Source organism: Chrysochloris asiatica, unplaced genomic scaffold (genome assembly GCF_000296735.1).
Source record: "Chrysochloris asiatica unplaced genomic scaffold, ChrAsi1.0 scaffold00079, whole genome shotgun sequence".
NCBI lineage: Eukaryota > Metazoa > Chordata > Mammalia > Afrosoricida > Chrysochloridae > Chrysochloris > Chrysochloris asiatica.
The window spans coordinates 247065-254227 of record NW_006408597.1 but is presented as its reverse complement, the minus strand read 5'-3'; the positions used below and the strand labels follow the sequence as shown (position 1 = coordinate 254227).

The 7163-nt window shown below is 41.5% G+C and overlaps 2 protein-coding genes across 2 annotated transcripts in view; one reads left to right on the top strand and one right to left on the bottom strand.

Moving 5' to 3' along the window:
• LOC102822332 (40S ribosomal protein S7-like) overlaps positions 1 to 2425 on the bottom strand; it is a 7081-nt gene extending 4656 nt beyond the window's left edge. Inside the window, exon 1 of the mRNA XM_006865510.1 lies at positions 2422 to 2425. The gene's annotated coding sequence lies outside the window, so the exon portion shown is untranslated. The remainder of the gene's footprint in view (positions 1 to 2421) is intronic.
• IFT43 (intraflagellar transport 43 homolog (Chlamydomonas)) overlaps positions 1 to 7163 on the top strand; it is a 152583-nt gene that overhangs the window by 37457 nt on the left and 107963 nt on the right. The gene's annotated exons all lie outside the window — the stretch shown is intronic.

The window sequence follows — 7163 nt, the reverse complement described above, 5'->3', positions numbered from 1 at the left end:
TATTCCATGCGAGTAAGGTTTTACTAAAGGTAATACAGAAATGACTGCAAACATACATTGACAGAGAACTTCAGGGGTTCAAGCCAGATTCAGAAGAGGCCTTAGAATGAGGGTTATCATTGCTGATGTCTGATGGATCTTGGCTGAAAGCAGAGAATATCTGAAAGATGTTTACCTCTGCTTTATTGACTACACAAAGGCTTTCAGTTGTGTGGATCATGACAAGCTGAACACTTACTTTGTGCTCATGAGGAATCTGTACATGGACCAAGAGGCAGTTGTTTGAACAGAATATGGGAACACTGAATGGTTTAAAATTAGTAAAGGTGTGCGACAAGGTTGTATTCTTTCACCATACTTATTCAACCTGTATGCTGAACAAATAATACGAGAGGGTGGGTTATATGAAGAAAAACATGGCATCAGGATTGGAGGAAGACTCATTAACAACCTGCAATATGCAGATGATACAACCTTGCTTGTTGAAAGTGAAGAGGACTTAAAATACTTACTGATAAAGATCAAAGAGCACAGCCTTGGGTATGATTGCATGTCAGTGTAAAGAAAACAAAAATCCTCACCACTGGACCAATAAACAACATTCTTAGCAACAGAGAAAAGATTGAAGCTGCCAAGGACTTCATTCTTTTTGGATCAACAACTCTTCATAGTGCTCTGTTATTATCCTTTTTATTTTCACTGGTCTATGGTGATGTCAACCATGTGGTTTCTTATGAGTGTTATTTGTGTCTTCTCCCTCTTGTTAGATTTGCCTATGGCGTGTCAATTTTATTAATATTTTCATAGACCCAGATTGTCTTGTTGATTATTTTTTCTTTCTATAGTTTTTCTGTTTTCTATCTCATTTATTTCTGCTCTAGTTTTTATTATTTCTTCTGGCAGGGTTGCTGTGGGTTGGAACTGATTCATCAGCACTTAACAACAACAGCTACCTCCCAGTAACTTTTAAGCAGGTTATAATTCAGTTTCCATGTATTTAATTTTATTTCCTTGTTCTTCCTATTGTTGATTTCTAATTTTATAGCATTGTGATCTGAGAAGATGCTTTGTAGTATTGTCATGTTTTAAATTTTATGGAGGCATGTTGTGTGGTCCAACACATGGTCTATTCTGGAGAATATTCCATGGGTGCTGAAAAGAATGTGTATTGTGCTGTTGTTGGGCTGAATGCTCTGTACACATCTATGAGGTCCAGTTGGTTGATATGTGTTGTTTAGTTCTTCTGTGTGTCTGTTGAGTTTCTTTCTGGTGTTCTGCCCATTTCAAAAGTAGTGTATTAAAATCTCCCATTATTATTATAAATTTGTCTATTTCTTCAATTCTATTGTTGTTGTTAAGTGCCGTGGAGTCGGTTCCGACTCATAGCGACCCTGCACAGGGTTTCCGAGGCTGTAAATCTTTACGGGAGCAGAACGCTTCATCTTTCTCCCGCGGAACCGCTGGTAGTTTCGAACTGCTGACCTTGCAGTTCACAGCCCAATTCGTAACCACTACACTACCAGAACTCCTTTCAATTCTATTAGGGTTTGCTTTATATAGTTTGGGGCTCTTTCATTGGGAACATAGGTATTTATTATTGTTATGTCATCTTATTCACGTGACCCTTTAACCATGAGATAATGTCCTTCTTTGTCTCTTATGCTAGTTTTTGCCTCAGAGTTTATTTTATCTGAGATTAATATTGCCACTTCTTGTTTTTTATTGCAAATTGTTTAGTATATATTTTTTTTCATCCTTTAATTTATGTTTTTTAAAGGTTTTTATTGTGGATTGAGTGAAAGTTTACAGGGCAGATCATCAGTTTTACATTCAACAAGTCATATACCTTGTTTCATTAAAATTATTATAATCCCCTCCATGTACCATCAGCTAACATTATTTCTCTCTATTCACTTTAGCTTTAAAAAAACAAAACAAAAACCAAAGCACTCAGGCATATATAATAATTTATACCTCCAAATGGCACATTCTGCAAGTCTGCCTCCTGGCCACTGGCTCTTAGTCCCTCTCTTCCCATGAATCTAGAGTCCTCAGCTGCTACCACTCTCCATGACCTCATCTCTGCCTCCATCTCTCTGGTGTCACCGCTTCTCTGGATAAGGGCCTGCATTCTGCTTTTGCTCCTCTCCCTTGATGGTCCTAGGGTCCTCTGTTTCTGGACTGTAAGATTAACCACTCCTCTGTTTTTGTTACAAAACTTCTATCTTTACAGTTGTGACAGTCATAATCAATTATGATAACAGTTATTCACTATTGAATCACACGAATCTTATCCCCATCTCTTTTCACCAGACCCATCTAGACAAGATGAAAACTATTCAATGGGGACTCTTTCTTCCCCCCGATACTCTTTTTTTTTTTTTTTTTTAATATTTTATTGTGAATTATGTGATAGTTTACATGGGAGAACATTAGTTTTACATTCATCCTATCGTATATCGTTTCATTGCCATGGTTACAATTTCCTCCATGCATCATCAACCAACCAAAGGGTATACACTACAAGCCTGCCCCATAGTCATCAATACATAGCCCCTCTCCCTCTCTTTGTCTAAAGTCCCCAACTGCTCCATCTTTCCATGTCATCATCTCTGCCTCACATCATCTCAGGCATCACTGCTTCTCTGGGTAGGGTCCTGTTCTTTGCATCTTCCTCTAGTCAAGTTCTGATTATCAAGCCATCAAGGCTAGGTCAAATAGGTACTATCTGCAAATTTGGGCGTTATTGTGTGTCTCCCCTCACTTCATATCAGCTGGATGCTTCACTCTCAGCTCTAGCCCTCTGTGGCTATGTCCTTGTCTCAGGTGTCTCCAGTTCTCACCACACTTTGGACCAGCCAGCCCTTCCTCTTCTTTCTCATTTCCAGGTCAACAGGAGCCTGTGGAATGTGGTTGAACTCAGCCCATTTCTTCATTGCTTCCTTTCCCCCTCTTGTACTAATCTAGACCAGTGTGGTTGCCAGCAATCTTACATGCCTGCTCTTGTGTTCCATTTGAGTTTCAGTCTTAAAGCGGGGGTTTGGCCATAAGGAACTTGATTGATTGCCTTGAAGGCTAGTTGTTTTATACAGTATCCCACTGTCTAGGTTTGTCTGATTCTTTTCTTCTAGTGTCATTTAACTGATTTCTTATAAATTGGAAATCATTTCAGAAGATATGATTTGGTTCAGGTTGAACATTTTAGTGAGAACTTTTCTTGGCTGGTGCTTTGTGCACCATGTCTCACCATCAGGAGTGCTGCTGAGTTTGATCCCTGAGCTAGGGTGGTAGTAGATCTCTCCACTACTAAGGAAACACATTTCCCCTAGATACAAAGTCCTTATGGATTCTTTGGTCCCATTAGAATCTCCAGTTCTCCCCATGTATCTATCTTTCCCCTAATGCTTTGGCATTCATTGACATCCAGGGTTTCTTTCTTGTACTTAAAATAGTTTTTTGCATTGTGATACATCCATTTTCACTTGAAAGGAGAAATGTGTTTAGTCTTAGGGATGGGATTCACTTATAAGCTTGGATGCTCTGTAACCTTCCACTGACCTTACATTCCCTATGGGAGAACCCAGGTTTTTAGTGAATTGGTTTTCAGACTCAGGGTTGAGGCTGAATTCTGAAGGAAGTGATTGGCAGAGACAGAACTGTGCATGGAGAACCTGCTGTCACGGTGCCCCCACGTTTCTCTCCTGGACCTTCTTCCAGATTGCCAGGGAAAGAAACGGGGAAGAGTTTGTTTTCAGCCAGTAATGAAGGTTTGCAGGTGAGAACTGTATTGCCCAGAGAGACTGGAAGATGCATGCAGGTGAGGTTTGTTGTGGATCTTGCTTAACTAAATGCCCTCCCTAGTGGCAATTGATGCATTTGGGCTGACTTTTTTGAAACCAGGTGCAGTTTGAATTTAGGAGTCTTGGGGTAGAGGTGGGAATCCACACATGGTGTGATTCTTGTTGTGGGGTTTCTCCTTGGTGCTGTGTGTCTGTGAGAAGTTTCTCAACTCAAAAGACTCCTTTTTTGGCACTGAAGCATCTTTTCTATTTTGGCATCTTAAGAATCTGGGGGAACCATATAAAGATCAGAAACAAGTCTAGCCCTGAAGGCTCCCTGTGACATGGTAATTCCAGTGAGTTGAATTCTGGCCCATTCGGATGAGACCATATAAAGAGGCTGTTTCCTGAGTGTCCTGCGCTCTGCGGCTCACAGGCTCCTTTTTGTAGAAAGCTGGTCTTTCCGGCTTGCAGCCACCTATCATGTGCTTCCAGCTGTGCTCCCAGTCATCTGCCCCCGGCTTATTTTTGGAGGGAGCACATTTTTGCTTCTCTTTAGGAGCTATGCGGGGTCCTGCCCCCTCTGTACATCAGGCGGCAGCCCCTGGCAGGCTGTGCTCATTTCCCACACTCAGTCGTGACTCCAGCTTTCAAGAGAGAACACAGAGCATGGCTGGCCTCAAGACTACCACACCCTTCCAATTTCTGTCCCTCCATCTTGGTGTAACAGATTTCCTTCCTTACGAAACACGCTGGGGAATCCTACCTGGCAGTAAGTCGGCCAAAGTTGGAAATTGTTTTCCCAGTCCATGCCTTGGGGCAGTGCCTCTGAATGTCAGAAGCCAAGTAATTTGAAGAAAACCCAGGGCTTTAGAATTCCAGAATCAGGCCTTCCCTTCTGTTCTGGATTTTGAGGTCTTCTTCTGGTTTCTCATTTCTCCCACTTAGCATTTTGTTTTGTTTCTCTTCCCTAGGACAGGGGTAGCAAATCAGTTTCTTCCAAAGTACCAACTCAGACTGTGGGTGTCTTTCCAAGTACTTGGTCTAAGCAGAACTCCATGTAAGAGAACACTGTGATGTCTGAGCCTATCTAAAAATTAGGTTTCTAGTTTCAAGGATGGAGCAAGAATAAATTCTTTTTCCTTTAAATGAGTAGGCCATTATACTGAGGACTCAAACACAGGAAGTTTGAAAAATACAATGAATCAAGTGTTAATATGTTTTTATGTCCTCCCCAGACCTGATGGGCAGCAGGAAAGGGAAGAATGAGGGCCACAAAGTAAGGATCCTGGCAGGGACTACAACAGTCAGGTCCCTGCAGTCCCCAGCATCTGATCTGTCATCAGGGAATGGAGAGAATGGCAGTTCTGGCAGCTGGTTTGGCCTGGTGTGTGTCCTTTCAGCTTGCCTAGGGGAGAGTGCAGGGAGGCTGGTTTTGAAATGCGTGTCTTCCTACCTCTTAGCAAAAGTTGCCAGGCATTCAGGGGCTGGACTGTTCATGCAAAAAGAGCCCACCAGATCTTTTAAATTTAATTGCTAAGAGCCACTTACCAGCTTACATCTCAAACAGATCATTTATAACTACCAACTGCTGCATATGGTCATAGTGCATAGGTTTACACTTAGGGCTTGCTTTGTAAAGTAATAGATGCTGAGGAGTTCAGACCCCCAAAGACTTCCCTTAGGGTCCCCTATTAACACATATTCAATTGACAGCATTTGCTTCAGATTGCTGCTCTTAGATCCCATAGCTTCTGAAATGCTGCTTTTCCTTGTCATCTCTGCTCATCTTTCAAGTCCCATGTTTTACACACAACTTCCTTGTCCTCTCTTTTTCTCCATTACTTCCCAAGTCCGTATAATTCTGTTTAGCCTTTAGTTATAGAGTGCAAGCTTTGTGTGCTTGTACAGAGAGCATTGTCTTAATGATAGCCCAGGAGAAAGGGGCCCAGTAAAAATCACCCACATGGTAAGAAAATACAAATTACATTCAACTACCCCATGGCTGAAGGGATTCTTCCTCCATTTCCCCTTTGGCCTCTGCATGCAACTTCTCCCTGCCTCCACATGGCTTCTTAGACGTCACACTAAGCCTGATGTCAGATCACATGGATTTTACACATGTTTGGTATGCTCTGAAATCTACCTCTTCTCAGCCTCATGGAACTGAGGTTACATTGGAGGACAGGCATGGTGTCTTCTACTTTCTCACTCTCACCAAAGGCACTTAGTTGAGTTCTTGAGTCGGTACCGACTCAAAGTGACCCTATGCACAACAGAACGAAACACTGCTGAGTCCCACACCAACCTCACAATCATTGCTATGTTTGAGCCCATTGCTGCTGTCACTGTGCCAATCCATCTCACTGGGGGTCTTCTTTTTCTCTGACTCTCCACTTTGCCAAACATGATATCCTTTTCCAGGGACTGATCTCTCCTGATAATATGTTCAAAGTATGAGAGATGAAGTCAAGTCTGGCCATTCTAACTTCCAAGAAGCATTCTAGCTGTACTTCTTCTAAGATAGACTGGCTTGTTCTTTTGGCATTCCATGGTACTTTTAGTATTCTCCAACACCGTAGCTCAAATGCATCAGTTCTATGGTGTGTCTCATTCACTGTCCAACTTTCACACGCATGAGGTTATTGAAAGATACCCTGGCATGGGACAGGCACACCTTAATATTCAAACTGACATCTTTGTTATTCAGCACTTTGAAGAAGTATTGTATAGCAGATTTGCCGAATGCAATATGCCTTCTGATTTCTTGACTGCTACTTCCACGAGTGTTGATGGTTGATCTTAGCCTAATGAAGTCTTCGACAGCTTCAATCTTTTCTCTATTTATGTGGATGTTGTTTATTGGTCCAGTAGTGAGGATTTTTGTTTTCTTTACATTGAGGTACAACCCATACTAAAGTCCATAGCCTTTGATCTTCTTCAGTAAATATTTTAAGTCCTCTTCACTTTCAGCAAGTAAGGTTGTATCATCTGCGTACTGCAGGTTGTTAATGAATATTCCTCCAATCCTGATGCCATTTTTTTCTTCATATAATCCACCTACTCGGAATATTTGTTTAGTGTACAGATTGAATAAGTATGGTAGAAATTATAACCCTCGCACACACCTTTCCTAATTTTAAACCATTCCGTGTTCTCTTGATCTTTTCAAACAACTGCCTCTTGGTCTATGTATAGGTTCCTTATGAGCACAATCATGTGTTGCGGAACACTCATTTTGCGTTGTTGACTATAACTTGTCATGATTCACACAAACAAAAACCTTTGTATAGTCAATAAAGAACAAGTAAACATCTTTCTGGTATTCTCTGCTTTCAGCCAAGATCCATCTGACATAGCAGTGATATCCCTTGTTTCATGTCC